The following is an 18,046-nucleotide window of genomic DNA, read 5'->3' on the forward strand; positions in this document are numbered from 1 at the left end:
ATTCTTACTGATGACTAACAAGTGTGGGGAAGAGTGATAGGTGATGATGGAGGTGGAGGACTGGGGGCGCTATTGTACTTCATACTAACTAACTGTGGCAAATGGAAGGAGGAAAGGACATACTGAATAAATCTTTTTGATGCTCAGTGCAAATTCTGCCTGTCAGTGCTGTGTTTGGTAATGTGTTTGTGTTACACTTGTTTTGTTTCTTGCATGGGAGACTGCCAAATGCTTTAAAATGGAAAAAGAACATTGAGAAATCGTCATTGTCCATCACTGCTACTAAGTAATTCCTCTTTTAAAAAACAAATCCAATACAGTTGTTTTATTATTTATTCAGGTAAGATCAGCATCAGCCATCACACACAGGCAGAGATGCACTTAATGATCTGTGTCGGTGCCTGATTATGTTTGTTCTTGACACATCGTGAAAACATTCCTAATCAAAGTTCGACCACGAATGGCTCAAACAAACCATCAATAGATGCCATGGATTGTGTACAGTGTGGAACCAAATGTCAATGCTGAGTTATTTATGTAACAAAATATAAACCGTAGTTATAAACCTAACCAAGTAGTTTTGATGCCAAACCCAAGCCACACTGTGTCTGTTTTACACTGTGAACTGCCTTCCCTTGAAATATAATTGAGATTGCACTTTACTTGTACAGGAAAGCTATTTTTTAGTAAACAGGACTGCATGCTGTTTTGCTGCAATGAAATCCATCTAATTATGTTGTAAAATTAAAGCAGCTACTAGAAATGAGTGTTTCCATGAGCACCAATAGCCATGTTTCCATTTCAACTTTCCAAGCGAAATTTTGAACCTGGTCTCACAGAAATCCGTGAAATAGCCACGGATTTCGCTTAACTCAAAATCCGTGGAATAGCCACGGAATCACTCAAATTTCCGTGAAACCGACACGGATTTCGCTACAATGCAAGTTAATGACAGTCATATCCCGTGGCTATTGGTTTGTTCCAAGTCACGTGACTTTCAAGGTCCCAGCGGTCAGAACAAAAAACATGGCGGACAGTTCTCTCATTTTTAGTGAAAAATCAATATTTTGACTTAATTTCTGCATAAAAATGGATTTTGATCACATTTCTAGCGAGAAATATATGTTTTATTTTCTAAATATTCACTCAGTGTATGTACATAATCACTTTGTATGTTGGAATAGCCACGGGATATGACTGTCATTAACTTGCATTGTAGCGAAATCCGTGTCAGTTTCACGGAAATTTGAGTGATTCCGTGGCTATTCCATGGATTTTGAGGTAAGCGAAATCCGTGGCTATTTCACAGATTTCTGTGAGACCATGTTGGAAATTTTGTAATGTTTCATTAAAGAAAATGCGAATTACAGACATTTTCATCAACTGCGAATAAACAAAGCTGCAGGTACGCACTTTCGTCAGGAGATGGCAGTGTAATGTATTGCTGGTAAGACATGAGAAAAAGAGAGAAAAAACAACAACAAAGAGGTTGCTAATTTGACTTTTTGGCCACCCACAAGAGAAAATGGAGAGAAGTCTTCAGGAATTGGATTCCTCAACTAAACTCAATTTAATTTTCACTTATAATTTTGGTTGAAATGTGTCAACTTCTTATGCATTCATTTCTTTCTCTGTTAACATCTTTCAGTCCGTCCTTACATCACATGCATGGCTCCTTTTTCTCAACACAAACTTGGCTATCAGTCAGATTTTTCATTTTATTTTAATTAACAAAGTATAAAGCTGCCATTAACCGAAAATATGAACAAAAGACAAAGGTGTCTATAGAAATGTACCTTGAAATATAATTGAGATTGCACTTTTGTTGTACAGGAAAGCTATTTTTTAGTAAACAGGACTGCATGCTGTTTTGCTGAAATCCATCTAATTATGTTGTCAAATTAAAGCAGCTACTAGAAATGAGTGTTTCCATGAGCACCAACAGCCATGTTTCCATTTCAACTTTCCAAGCGAAATTTTGTAATGTCTCAAAAAGAAAATTACGGACATTTTCATCAACTGCGAATAAACAAAGCTGCAGGTACACACTTTCGTCAGGAGATGGCAGTGTAATGTTTTGCTGTAGGTAAGACATGAGAAAAAGAGAGAAAAAACAACAACAAAGAGTTTGCTAATTTGACTTTTTGGCCACCCACAAGAGAAAATGGAGAGAAGTCTTCAGGAATTGGATTCCTCAACTCAACTCAACTCAATTTAATTTTCACTTATAATTATTATATTATAAGTTCTGTCATGTCAGCTCGTCCAGTGGCGGTTCTACACAGGGGCCTACAGGGGCCCCTGCCCCTGTGAGGAAGCCCTTGGCCCCTGCTGTGGCCCCTGTGTCAAATTAATAATGAAATGATCAATTTATAACGATGAATGACGGAACAATTCTTACCTATTTTTTGTTCAAACAATATTTCATTGTACACAAAAGGAACCCAGAATGTGTACATTGTATAATAGTTTAATTGTGCAATAAAAGCTAAATATAAAGATCATTCTCACTGTACTGCACTTTCAAAATAAAAAAAAAGTAATTGTGCACCAAAATGAGAAATGTCATTGTCGTACAAAAATAACTGTTAATGTTGGTAAGTCTCATTGCTTCAATCAATGTAATTCTTCCAAATATGAGACTTTTAGCTAAAATAAAGGTTTTGAATGCTTAAATATCATTTTGACGATTTTTAATGTGCCCCTCTGATTAAACACTGGCCCCTCCTTGGCCCCGTCAGTAAAATTGGTCTAGAACCGCCACTGAGCTCGTCTTGAGCAGCAGAGCGGAAACAGCTGATCAGTCATATGAGTTAAATGTTCGTTACTTCAGAACTTACTCCAAAAAATTGTTTCCATCAATCGAGGGTAAAAACTTTAAAAAACTATTTATTATCAAAGGTTTTATGTTTCCATCAAGCTTTTCTCATGCGGATCTTCAAAATCTGCATAGAAATGTGTTGATGGAAACATGACTACTGTTGTGTTGAACAGTGATTCTAGGATTTCAGAGAAACAGCACAGAGCTCGCCTTTATGCCTGATAGGAAGTTTTGTAGAAACATGTAAAAGTGAGTAATGTGATAAAACAAGCTAGACAACTTAGAAGAACACAGAAGTTCAAATGTAGTTTATTTGGTTTTGAGGTAAAAATGATAATTAGGTAGAGAAATAAAAGTGTTGAGACGATGAAATGTAAGTTTATCCTTGTGTACAGGTAAGTAAAGGCGTCAACCTCATAGCTGTTATTATAGTTGCTCCAAATTCACAATGGATTACTGCTGGGTCTGTGGTTTTGAAGTTTAGTGAGTCTAACACAAATTGCTTTGCGGTTAAACACAGAATAAAAACACCAGAAGCAGAGGAGGGGTTTGATTCCTAGAATATGACTGTTTCTAACAAGTTTCTTCCTTTATTGGTGTGCCTGGTTTGGATATCAGTTGAAACAGATTTAATTCAAAACAGGTCATTCGGTTTGTTTAAAATGCTGGAAAACCATAATAAGCAGCTCAGAAGATCTGTGAGTGACCATAAATTCCTAAGAACTTGACTAATTACAGAGGTGGGGTAGTAAACACCCATAATAGTGGTGCATGCATATTCCCACCAGCATAAATATTCTCATCACCCTATTAAAATTTCTCAACACTGAAGAGGAGTTAAGTGGACCCACACTGAAGTTCAAATAAATCAATTCAACACCTCTTTACTCTTTCCTGTCACATCTTATCACAGCACTGGTTATGTCTTTATTTAAAACACTGGCACAGATCCAGGTTTTTGCGAGGACATCCTGTGCAGTTTCAACTCATAACACAGTGTACAAATTCCAACATGGGATTTGGATTCTTATGTTTAGATTTATACTTTATGCTGTGAACTTTTGCAGGGTTAGGGTTATGTTTTTTTCACAACATTTTTTCTGCTGTTTATTGTGATTTCTCTATTGTAGTTTCTTTTTAGCAAAGGCATGTTGATTCATGGTTCTGAACATATTTCCAAATTCACATAAGGGTCTGCATTCTGCTACTGTTTTCTTAGACCATGAACATCTTTTATGAATATGGCCCATAAGTGTTACCATTATTGTAAAAAAAAAAAATAGTGGCTCCACATGTAGAACGATTTACATTTTTATAACCTCTCTTGTCCTCTCCTCTCTGCTCTGTTTTGTCACATGACGGTTGGTCATTCATGGCTTTCCCTTGCTCTGAGGTGTGCCAAATTTAATGCTTTTTACTGGATGTGGTTAATGCAAATTATTTATTTTTGGAAAATGTTTAGTGGAGACATGTAGAATAAAGTGGATTTGATGAAATCTTAATATCAAGCTTCTATTTGGTTACATCTTATGGAGAAAAAAATGCTTTCAAACTAGTCAGTCGTTTTTGAGGTTCAGAAGATGAAATATTGAAAAAGCGAACACCAACTTAAAACACAGGACAGGACGTGCTAAACTAAAACCCACATTTCCCTCATATTCAAACATAGCGCATATTTTGCAACACAGTGAATGCTTTAATAACAGACTGTTACAAATATGTGCCTTGATGTGTGGCCCCTCGCTATGACTGCAGGTTTTTTGCCCCACCTGTGATTGCAGTCAACCATTAACATATGGTCGGACAGCATGCAGTGTGAACCAGTTTCTTCTAAGAATACCCCCACCATCTTCCTGCAAACTGCATCCAGTACATGGACATATCATCAGATTTTCTGGGAGAAAATAATTACGCTTGTTGCAAATCAAATTAGTTGCATGATAAACATGCCAGAATAGCTGTACAATGAAGAAAACAGTTGGTATGGCAATCTGAGCGGAGCTGATTCCCCCCTGCCGTCACTTGGAAGCAGCCCTAAATGTATAAGGCAGTGAGTCACATGTTAGTTTGGTTCCAGTTAAGGGTCAAGTTCTTCTCATAAAAGTCTACACAGACCCAAGGTCAGAAATAATGCTGCACTTCAGAATGATGGACGGTGGTGAGATGTTTTGTGTGACTGTTTCAGGCTAATGTTATTTGATCTGCTATACAAGATAACAGATGGTGCACATGCTGGAGGCAGGCAGGGAAGCGGGCTGTTACTGTAGCTGCTAAGAAACAACAATTCAGAAAGAAGAATTCTCCTAAACATGGAGCAAATAGATCAGCCTTTATTTAATTGTTTCTTTATTACTTTTCTTAGTAAACTTTATCCACTGTTGAAATATGTATCTAACAAGCTCAGTTTCATATACAATAACATTTATTGACTGCAGTTCATACCATTGATTAGGATCGTACACAGAAATGTGGATAACAGAAACTGTATAAGGAGCATGTAAGAAACTGGCCAAGAGTATGTGACAAAAAGAGAAGTCTATCATTAATGTGAGTTAAGCTAAAATAATGTGGTGTGTTAATCAAGCGGCAACCTCTGAGCATTAAAACTGAAGATTACGGGGAAACACCTTACACCTGCATTCTTTCTAATAGCCAGCAGGGGGAGACTCCACTGGCTGCAAAAAGATATCACATTGTAGTGAAGTCAATGAAACTTCATGCTGGATTTTTTTTTTAGCTCAATGAACATTTTCCTAATAATTTTATGATCTGAATCACTAGTTTTCAAACTTTCTTTAATACAGCATGATGTCCATTTAGTAAATTATGGTTCCGTTAAGAGTAAAATAAACAACAAAGCAGGGTATGCTCTAGGGCCTCCACAGTTCAAAGGTAATTTTTAACATTTTGGTCACTAAAAAATGTCTTGCTCGGTGTTCAGTTAGACTAATCAACACTATAATGGGTCTGTTGTTCATTGAGAATAACAAAGGTGCCTTGCTAACCAAGCTAGCTAGCTAGCGCTAGCGTTCAGTCAGCTGATCCGTTTTGCGCTGGTTGCAAAAAATCTAAACAAGCCGAAAAACCAAGATAGCCAAAATGCTAATTTCGAGGTTTCAAAACAAGAGTCCATAAACTACGTCTTATATTTTCATACAGTCTATAGTGCAATACTATTTAAACTGGCATGAGACCCACAATTAAGTGGAAAACACATCAGTTTTCACAACACAACATAATATATTCCATAATCTGAAGCCAGACCACCTATAACAGCTTGCACAGAGCAAGGGAATCCACACTATCCCGAAACTCAAACACTGATCAGTAATACTGAGTTGAGAAGTGCCTTAAGAGCTGCTACAGCATCATTAACTTCAAGTCTATGTTTAAAGGAGCAATAACAGGCCACAGGAAGCGCTACAGAAAATGAACTGAATTGATCCAAGCGGGGGTCTGCAGGGTGCACAAAGAAACACGGTGAAAATGAGTGAGAAAGACTAATGCTTTTGCGAGACAAGATAATGAGCAGGCATGGGAAGAGAAGGCACGAACAGAAGACACACGGCAGCAAGCGAAGGAAAAGCGTGACTGGGAGAGAGGGGGAAAGAAAGAGGACAAGAAGCAGAAGAAAAACAGAAAGAAGAGAAATAAGAATGGGAGAGAAGTAAATGGAGGGAGCCGTCACGCAGCGCTGGGAGCGAGCCTTACAGCAGCATTGATGTTGGCATCTCTCATCGCCTACTCACTCTGACAGCCTGGTGCAATGGTGGAGGGTTCAGACCAGGTCAGTCACACACAAACACGCAGGAGATTCTTGACTCGGAGGACACTTTGGCAGGAGGAAGCAAGGCAAAGGGAACAGGAAATATTTAAACCATGTGTTGAGCCAGATATAGGAGCTGTATATTAATTCCACATTTCCCCCGTTTACTAGAATGTTCTCTGCAACTCAATAGTTTAAAAAGACTTTATAGGATGATGAAATAGTTACAAGTTCACGGCAGTGACAACTCAGTGACATCAGACTGTAGATTTACATCGTAAACCGACCTTGCTGAACTTGCAGAGCAACAGAAACTATTTGCATAATTGGCAACATAAAAATAAGACGTTTTGTTTTCTTTTTTCCCATTTCCAGCTAATTACAGAACACAAAGATCATTAGCTGGGAGCTTCAGTGGATTTTACCATGACTGTGCAGCTCAGAGAGCAGACAATTGGGATAAAGATAAGAAAAGGCACTAAAGTGCTGGAGGTAATTTTGTTATTGGGATGTAAACGTAGCCAAAATTGCCGTCAAAAAGTCTTAATGGCAATTAACTGATTTTTTTATTTTTTTAAACAATAATATACTATCTATGCCCAAGTGGCAACCTCCAGATCTGATAAATCAAACCGATGCCAAAGTGACTTAAACCTGCATTATTTCTTATGACCAGATTCCACTCATTGCAAAAACAAGTCAGATTGTATAGAAGTCTATGAGAAAATGACCCTACTTCTCACTGGATTTATTACCTCAGTAAACATTTTCCTAATGAAATATGATCTCAAGCACTATTTAAAATCTTAGTATATACAGCATATTGTTAATATGGTAAATTTTGATTCTATTTAGACTAAAATAGACAATAGCTGGGAATGTTTTCAGGCATTACTACCTTTGATTAACTTTGACCCTTGATTATTATTACCTAAAAATATCTTGTTAAGTGTTTGGTTGTACAAAAGTCACTTAGAGGCAGTGGTTCCAAAATTTCTTCTACAGGTCCCCCTTTTTTTAATCTAAATATTATAGCTTGACATAACCCCAAACTTTGGAGACTTTCTGATGTTTTCTCTGGCCTGTTTCTTCTCTTTGCCCCTTGCTGTTTCCTCTCTCTCCCTCCACTTTTCAATCCACCATCCTATCACGTCTTCTTCTTGGCTTGTTTCCGCAGCTAAGCCTGTTGTGCGACAGTAATAATCAACGGTGCTGAAACACAGTGCACTGCATAAACGTCATATGGATTAAACAAAGCTTCTACTAATCAACTAATTCAAGTTTCTTGAGGAATCATTTCAGCTCTGGTTGGGATGTTTGCTTAAGGTTTATTGTGTGCTAAACTGTTTTCCTGGCAGTCCAGTCACAAACTTGTCCATGGATTGCAATGCAGATCCATGTATATTTATCTTGCAAACCTTATAATCCAATCAGGAATATAAGACTCCTGTCTGTCCCCAAAGTTAAAGAAGAAGTCAGCAGGCCACAGGGCCTTTTCCTACCATGCCCTCCTTCTCTGGTCTAACCTCCGTACAGACATCAGACACTGTGAATCTCTCGAGGCCTTAAAATCAAAATCTTTTTTTCCTTAACCATCAATTAGTTGCTTATTTCTTCATTGTCCCGCTGGCTGGTCCGTCTCAATGTATAATTTAAGCTCAGTAGTGCCGCAGACGAGAATATTATTAACTTTCTGAAAGCCACTGCTTCTCAATAACCCTCTTGTTTGTGTCCCTCAAGCATTTGGATGTGCCTCTCTCTCTCTTTCTCTCTCTCTCTCTCTCTCTCTCTCTCTCTCTCTCTCTCTCTCTCTCTCTCTCTCTCTCTCTCTCTCTCTCTCTCTCTCTCTCTATCTATCTCCCTCCCTCCGCATCTCTTTCTTTTAACTCAGGCCTTTCTGTATTGGATCGACGAGCTATTTGGCAACACTTGGAATCTGTTTCATTTCCTTCTGGGTCCATCTTTTTCATATATGTTCACATTCTATATCATTTTGTCATATAAATGGTAATATATATCAACAATAATGTAATTTTAATATGTCGGACTATTCTTTACACAAGACAGTCTATTGCAGTTCTGTTGTTCTGGGACAGGGAGCTAACCTCAGTTGCTCTTCCAGATGTTTTGTCCATTTTTTTCTCCAATTACTGTGTTTTGGAGGCCAGGGTCATAAAGAGCAGAGGGTGTTGTGCTGTACAGTTTGTAAAGAACCCCGAGGCTATTTTGGCATTTGTGATAAAGGGCTATATAGAGAAAAAGAACTTGACGTGACTTCCATTCCTACATATTAGAACTAAAGAAAAGAGTGCTGTCACATTTGCTTCATATAATGATATGAAATATAAAAAATATTATGACCTAAAATTGCAAATTTTTGTGACTTTCCCTTAACATACGTGCACGTGCAGGATCATTAAAAAAATATGATCTCTGTGTATGGAATCATGCATAAAAACCTGACTACTAAGACTAATGGAAACTCTACTGCATGCACCATAAAAAAAACATCTGCAAAAAAATATTCCTAAATTATTAGAAAATTAAGTTTGCGCTGGGAGATATTTTTTTTAAGTTGTTCTAGTACTATATCAATAAGTAATATTTTATCAAATGTTTTTGGCTATTTCATATTTAAATACTTTTTCTCTGGTGTGTACCTGTTGTTTTCTTTACTTATATGTTGTACAGGTTTGTTCTGACCCATTGAACTGCAGAAGACAGAAGTTGTTATAGTTTAACATTCTCCTCATGGTAAAGAATAACTTGTCACATGTCAAAAGTTGACATGTGTTGCTCAAAGCCTCTCATCGAGGTTAAGTTTATGTTTCTTCAGGTCTGTACTGATTTCTGTACTGCACTGTCTGACTCATAAGGTGAGGCCGTACAAAGTGCACAGAAAATGAACACAGCGCACTTGGCATGACATGTTGACATGGTGACAAGAACGTGTACGTGTAAGTGCCCTGGGCAATAATTACAAATTTTGAAAGTTGATTATGCCCTAACATAAACCTTCAGATTAAACAAACAATCCCTTATTAAGGCGGAGGTTAATCACTTGCTGGTCTGAAAAAAAAAGTTCAAACTGATCGTAACAAGTATGTTGTTAATAAGCCTCGGGTTGAATGAACAGATTGTGGTTTAGCAGCTATCTCCAAGAGTACAGTCCTCTGAGGACAAGCCAAGACAACGTGAATGTCTGACACATTCATATGATGAGGTGCCACAGACAGAGCCGATCTATATATCGACTGCTCTGATGCATGCTTACTCATGCATAAAGTGACTCATTGCAGCTTATGGCTGCAAGTAACTGCAAGTAGCAGTGACTTTTTCACATGCTATTTATTACAGAACACTGAGTTACTATAAAAGAAGAGAAAACCTGAACATATCTTCACATGAGAAACTGGAACCATTCATAAGGGACATATTGTGCTTATTTTCACATTCATACTTGTATTTTGGGTTACTTATACTTACATGCTTTAATATAAAAAAACAAATTACTTTTCTCATACTGTCTGTCTGAATATACCTATATTTACCATCTGCTTGAAATACACACATTTTTAGTTACTGTCTCTTAAAGCCCCTCTCCAAAAAAGCCAGGTCCGCTCTGATTGGTCAGTAATTATGAGTCTTCCACATCTGCATTTTTGGTGTCTCTGCACCATCATTGCAGCTAGGGAATAGAGAGCAAACAAAATTACGTATTTTTGTAGGCCAACCCGGAAGTAGCATTGCCATGGGGTCTATTAAAAATTAGCCTATGGGATTTAAGCATTGGATTTTGGATCATGGCAGAAAATAAGCTCTGTGGCAAACATGTGTTTCTAGTGCTTACGCATTTTGATCAGCAAGATAATCTTCACAAATGAACACCACTTTAATGATGTTTGAAGCATTAATGCAGCCAACGAAATTAAAACGCTAACGTTATGCGATCGTGAACTACACCAAAGTTGATCTCTGACAAGCTAACCAGTGGTTTGGAAAGCTAGCGAATCCATAGCATAATATAATGTTTATTAACATAATTTACAATCTACAAGAGTTTGCAAGAGCACTGAGAACACGACAACCACTGTAGTCTCATTTAGCCACTTGTTAGCAACTCCTCTTTTAAGGACACGTAAAAACTCACAACATTCACAAATGGGGGTATTAACTTATCATAATAACATTTTGTATATTGTAACAAAGCGCAAACATCTCTTAAGCTTGTGCTGACCATAATTCAGGCATCTAACCAAAAAACAATTCAAAATCCTCAATTGAGTTTGAGAGGATAGACCCCATGGCGCTAAAATGCCTTTAAGAAATCATTCCTGTGATACCCTAAAATGGGTAGATTATTAATTTTTTGTCTGTTCTGCCCCCTTTTCTTAAGTCGTTTTGCATCTTTTGGCAGTTTTTTCCCTTTATAGAGTCTCTATCTCTTTGCAGAAGATGTTTTTCACGTCTTTTAGGCCTTTTTGTGTCCCTTTTTTCATCGTTTTGTGTTTCATTATCATTTTGAGTCCTCGTTGTTACGTGTCTCTTTGAGTGACATTTTGTAGGTCAAGACCAAGGGGGCTCATTCAGTAATCTATCCATGTGGGGAATGACTGTAATAGCACTCTCTACATATAAATGGTACAGTTGTAACACCATAACCTTAAAGAAGTCCTGATGGCTCGTGTATTTGTGTTTAGATTCCACAGTATTTATAAAGCAACTAGACTTGCTTTATAATTTAAAAAGACATGGAAACAATAACTTCAGTTCTATTGCAGTTAAATGGCATTGCCACCATTGCACACACAGTCTCAATAAGTATAGTTTAGGGTAGTTTAAGGTTGGATATTGAACAGCTGGACTTGTATTAGTAGCTGCGTGTTGTTTACATCAGTGACTGTGATCAGACAGAGAGCTCATTCTGAGACAAGCTCTGCCTCCTGTGGCTGAAATCCACAGTCCAGTTTGTGATTGCATCAAAAGATGCACCTGCTTAACAAACTCTGAAATGCAGTAGGAGCTCCCACGCGGAAGCAGAAGCTTATTTATTGTCTGAGCTTAATCTCTATAGTGCATGCTGTGCTGAGACACTGTGTCCTCATCACATGCCGCCCTCAAAGTAACAGGGTCCTGGTTACATCTGCAAGTTTCCATGTCGTCCCAGTAGATGTGTGAGTTCCATCCAGGTGCACTGGTTATCTTCAGGGTAGCTGAAATGTAGACTGCAGTTCATTGTATGTTGCTGTTTTAATGCTATTAAATTAAATCTTTTTAGTAGTTAAGTCCAGTTCACATCCATTCATTGCTGTTTACATCCACTGTGTCTGGTGACTGCGCAGTAAATATCCTACAGTTCAGCCAAGGGTTAGATTGAGAAAACTATGTCGGTACACATTGTGCAGGGTTATACTCACAGAGAAGAAAGGACGAGATCTGGTGGGAGCCCCGGAGGTGTGTGGGGATAGGGGCGGTTTGCTGTACTCACATGAACCCCGTAGTTCCAGCAGCGCTCAGGAGGACATTGGGCTTCTTGACAAAGAAGCCTTGTATCCTTTTGGAAGACCGCATGAGGCCACAACCTTTTGTTTCCCTCGGCTCAGCTTCAAACTTCTGTTTGACGCAGACCTCCGCTCAATGTCAAAATAAAAAGTCTGGACCCAATTAATTACAGAATATATCAGATCTTCTCCAAATGCTTCCATTTCGTTGTAATGCTCAATTATACATTGTTGGCAGCAGCAGCATTAGTTTAGCTTCTTGTGAGTTCATTATGTGGTTGTACGTTCCCATGCCTTTTTTGTTGCTGAGCCACCTTATAATGGTGAATAGTCTCCTTGTTAGACTGAGCTGTGTAAGAATTTATCTCTTTCTCGGATTGAAAAAAACCTTTATTATAGAGTCACTGGTTTCTTTTTGATTTAAAAAGAAAATCAATTCGCCAGTTACTATTTTTTAAGATTCAAAATTATCTATATATATGTATACTACAAAGGAAATCTGCTTTTATTTTTATTTAGGCGATAAACAATACAGCTACACTGTCAGAAATAATGTGCCAAATTTGTACCTTTTGGGGGCCACGTCTAGTCATTGGGGTAAAATACTCTCAGAGGTTCAGCTGTTGTACCCTTGACACAGGCTTGGGAACAGCTACTGTTTGTACGTTTTTGTTCCTTTAAAAAAGTAACAGTACATAGTTAAGGTACAATAATTAGCCCTTGGGGGTGCATTCATGTAGATTGTACCTGTTTCTGATAGGGCTAACTATTTGTTAACCCTTAATAGGGAACTTCCAAATTTCAACCCTACAGAATATTTGAGGATATTACATACTGCCAGAATGTGTAAAATTCATAATTAATTTACGAAATTAAAGTGGCAAATCCACGAGAAAAAAATGCGCAGATTTTTGAGATTTAAATTGGTGAATCTGAAAGAAAAAAAAGTTGTTTTTTTCACTTTTTTCTCGTAAATCTGCGACTTTTTTCATGCAGATTTGCCACTTTAAATCTCTTTAATCTGCAATCTTTTTTCTTGTAGATTTGCCACTTTAATCTACTAAATTTGCTACTTTTTTTCTCTCGATGTTACAAATCCATGTGGTTCTACGACCTCACAGAGAGACCTGGGGACCCCATTTTGATATCCACTGAAGTTACCAAATATAGTTCTTCGCCCGATAAAGGGTTAAGCACCTTTTTGAGGGCCAAAAATGTCAAGCCAATGTCAAGAGTACAACAGCAGTACCTTAGATGGTACTGCCCCAGTGACCACTCATTGTACCCATAAAAGAGTGTACGTCATATTCAATGTTTTATAACTGATTGAAAAAAAGCCAAATTTTTTTTTTAATCCAACCCAAATACACAATGCTCTCAAATTGCCATGACTAATGAAGCACTGAGTTGGATGTATGGAGAGTTTAAGCTGGCACGGTAAACAGTGGACATTCCTCGTGGAGATGGCGCCAGACCTTTGCTCTCTATTGTGTCTTGCGGTCCAGTTGATCTACTTACAGGGAAAAGAAAAGGGGCAAGAGAAGTAGAGCTGAACTCAGTGATGATTTAAAGTATGATTTAAATAATGGGGGGGGGGGGGGGGGGGGGGGGGGGCACATAGGCTTTTATATGTGAATAACACTTCTAAAAATGTTTAATTTTACAGCTCATCGGGTGTTTTTCTCATCATTAGTATTTCCTATGAATTCTTGAAAATAATTTTGAGTAAATCAGATGCCATAACTGCATTGTAATGGGGTACATCAGTCTTAACAGTACTGATGACCCAGAGTTGCTCTATGATTCACTCAGTTCTGTGTATTGGGGTGTGTGTGCATGTGTGTGTGTGTGTGTGTGTGTGTGTGTGTAGGTGGCTAAGGCTGATTTGCAGGCAGCGTGGGAGCAGCTGAAGGTGTCTGTTGTCCACTGGTGCATCACCTCAGGCTGCACATTTCCTTCTGTAATCTCCAAATTGTTGGTGGTTTATGTTCCTCTGTAAGACTTGATTTTTACATACATGTAGATCCAGTTGTGCTTACAATTACTCTCTGACATACTCCCTGGTATTTTCCGTGTTTCACTAGTTAGGGCAACTACAGGGGTAAAGTTATATAACAGATAGGTGACCAAATTAAATGCACTGTAACCTTGAATTAAATTACCATGCATGTTTCTCTGGGTTCGAACATTCCGAGCAACATTTGGAATAATTTAAATCAACATCCCTCAACAAAATAAAGTGGATCAGCAACCAAAAACAAGAGAAATGGATGCCAGCATTCTACTCCCAGTTACAGTATGTATCCTTCATTTTTCTGAGAAGAGAACAACATCTGTGGAAGAGAACATCTAAATTTAACAGCTGCCCCATCCATTCTTGCCTTTCCCTGGAGTACGTAAAGATAAATGACAGCGTTGACAGTAATGTTCTGTGCTTGAGACTACGCAAGAGACATTAAAGATTCAGTATCAGCTAATAATGAGCTTGTTGCGATAAAGGTCACACATCATAATGATGCAACTGTGGGATTTGACATGAGTAATAACAGGTACGAGTTACTGCAATGGACCACTGTCTTTCTCAACCCACAACATCATTTTTCCCCCATCTCTGTCATTATAATGGAATCTCCCAGAACATAAAAGCATCATTTTCACAGCAAATGATGCACATGAAGCAGAGATGATGGATGCCTCCTTCAGAGGACTGTCAAAAAGGGAAAAGACAAAAGCAATTGGCAATGACTTGATTTTGCCTTGAGTGCATACATGCATGTTTAAGTGTTTTGACCTTGTTTTTACCACATCCCGACACTACCCAGTGCTGCTACAGCAACACATAGTGCCGAAAGACTCTCCGATAAAAACTGGCATCCGAACACCAGCGGTGACACGCAGACTGAACTCTTTGTCCCTTTGTCCGTGTTATCCTTTAAAAGAGAGCTGACGGACAATAATTAAGTAATTTAACATATAATGAAATTATTTCCACACCAAGCTCGGGTCAGCTCTTTCTGTGAACATTGGGAGCAAGCGATCTACATTTCCTGACTGTAGTTAGTGCCTAGTAATGTCAGCTGGACAGTGTTTGTTTGAGGCTTAATGGCTGTGCTGTTGGATTTTATGCTTTTGTTTCAGACTCTGCCAGCTGTGCTACTGAGTCTGCCAGCTGTGTGTGTGTGTGTGTGTGTGTGTGTGTGTGTGTGTGTGTGTGTGTTTTGGTCACTGTGGGAGCTTTAGACTGCTGTGTCTGGTGTCATGTTCATTTCCTGTTTGTGTCATTACCTCCCATGTGTGGGGCTGAATCGTCATTCATGAGCATGTACATATTAGTTGTATTTGGCTTCATCCTTGGTTAACAGTGTTTCAAAAGCTTACTGTGTTGGAGGAATAGATCTAACAGATTTTTTCTGTTCTCTCCCACATTTTTATTTCTGAACCCTCGGGGGGATCTGATGTGAAACAGAAAAGACAAAAAAGGATATTGTTAGGAATAACTTTTTCATCATCACAAGAGGAATATCTGTCTTGTTGCTATGTGCTTACGTCTTCATACCCATTTTGATTACATCATTTTTTGCATGTCTTTGGTTTGGTGTTTGCATTTAAATGTGCAATCATTTTATAAGGTGCACCTGTAAAATCTAATGCAATTCAACAAGACTGTTCTGTCATAAAGTCTATTTTTATGATTTTTATGCTGTTGAACTGGACTGTATTCTATATTCATATTATTAATTTTCTTCCCCCATGACCTCAATAATAGAATTATGATTGAATTCAAACATGTAAATAAAAACTAAATATTGTAAACCTTGTTAAGCAGACACATAAAATGGACATGTATATAAAAAGGAAATCCTTGGGTACCCATAGAACCCATTTCCAATCATAAATCATGAGGTCAGAGGTCAAGGATGGCCATGTCAGTGTTTCCCTCGCTAAAATGAAGCTTAACTTCAGAGCATTATTTCACCCTCCTCCCAACAAGATGTCGCGACATTGTTGGTGCCAAAGGACCCCATAGATCTTCTAGTATCATGATACCAGTATACTCCATTTCAGCCTCCGAAAGAAAGCAAAAATGCTGGTTAACATATGTGTCTTTTTTTTTTGTAAATTTTATTTATGCAAAGTTTTGGCACATATATATATACAGACACATACAGTACAAGAAACATAGAAAAAACCCAACAGAGAAAAAAATAAATAAAATAAAAGTAAACAAACCGATAAAACAAAACAGAAGCAACAGACAGCCAGCCACCACTTACTCATTAACGTAAAAAGAAAATGTGCACAAAAACATGTCGGTCCAACAAAATGCCCCCAATTGTCCACTCATATGAAAGGGCCAGAGATTGAGTCCAGGAGGCCCGAGCCAGAGGGGAACAGCAAAGTCTCATAACCTGGATACATAAAGAAAAAATATATAATATATATAACATATATCTATATACAATATAATATAATTTTAAAAAAATACTTAATGAAATAAAAATAAGAAAGCAGTGCGTTCAGGTCCCAGTTTGAGGTCTATCTTTTCTAATGTATTCAATAAAAAGTCCCCAGATCTTTTTAAACCTATCATGAGAATTAGACAAAGAATAACATATGTGTCTTAATGGATTAAAAAGTACAATATTGACCTCTGACACAACGTTGAATAGAAGGATAAAGCTGGACAAAATGCCAATGTTTACATAAAAAGCAAGTACCACACACTCTGGACTACTTGATTAAATGTTTAGTTTGTTAATGAGTAAGCCTTATTGATCTAAGAATGAAAGGATGGCAGGTTTCTGGCAGGAAGAAGAGAGTCTGAGAAGCTTTTGAAGGAGGTCAAGACACTGTGAAGGAAATGAGACACATATCAAAGTAGGTGAGCAAGCTGAAAGAGCAACTCAAGGAAAAGGACAATGTGTCAGAGAGGTAGGAAATAAAGCCTGAAACAGAAAAATGTACTTAATTTGTCTGCCTAAAGCGAGAAGTAAAAAAGTATGACACTCTGGAAGAGTTCAGGAAGGAGCTGACTGAGAGGGAGGGTAGCTGTGAAAAGGAGATCAAAGAAGATGACAAGTTGTGAGGATGAAGAAGGTCGTTCAGCGAGCAAAACAGAGACAGCACTGGTGAGGTGGAGGAGAGGAAGAGGGACAAATCTCTGCATGGTCTCATAAGAGCCAGGGTACCATCCTAACTTCCTGACCCCAAGCTGTGCACAGTGCTGTGGCACTGCTGGTAATGTTCCATCAAAGCATCCAAGTTGAGGAAAGAAGTGTGGAAGTTTCTGACACAGACATCAGTGGCTATGTTGTCATAAATGGTGCTATGAGAAAGTAAGCAGGGACCTGGGTGGATGCTGCTTTTTCAACTGTGTAGCTGAATAGGATTGAGCCTATTTGGAGGCGGCAACCTCCAGGTCTGGGCAGGGAGGCAAACCAGGAAGGCATGGATTCTGTTGGGTTTTTTTTCTTATTTTATACAAAGATTTTTTTTTTCCTACCAAAAATTCCAGCAGGGGGTGCTGACGGTGTTTGCAGAAGCATTTTGGTCCATTCATTTCAATACAAAATGAGAAAACTTCTTGCTTGACTTATTACCTCAGAATTTTTTTAGGACAACACTATGGTCGCAATCGCTAGTAAAAAAAATCTTCTTCAAGATAATTTGATGTTAATAGTGTAAATAATGGCCCAATTTCAACATGGTCTCACAGAAATCCGTGAAATAGCCACGGATTTCGCTTAACTCAAAATCCGTGGAATAAGCACGGAATCGCTCAAATTTCCGTGAAACTGACACGGATTTCGCTACAATGCAAGTTAATGACAGTCATATCCCGTGGCTATTGGTTTGTTCCAAGTCACGTGACTTTCAAGGTTCCGGCAGTCAGAACAAAAAACATGGCGGACAGTTCTCTCATTTTTAGTGAAAAAATTAATATTTTGACTTTGTTTC

Source organism: Centropristis striata, chromosome 18, assembly GCF_030273125.1.
Source record: "Centropristis striata isolate RG_2023a ecotype Rhode Island chromosome 18, C.striata_1.0, whole genome shotgun sequence".
In the NCBI taxonomy this organism is placed as follows: Eukaryota; Metazoa; Chordata; class Actinopteri; order Perciformes; family Serranidae; genus Centropristis; species Centropristis striata.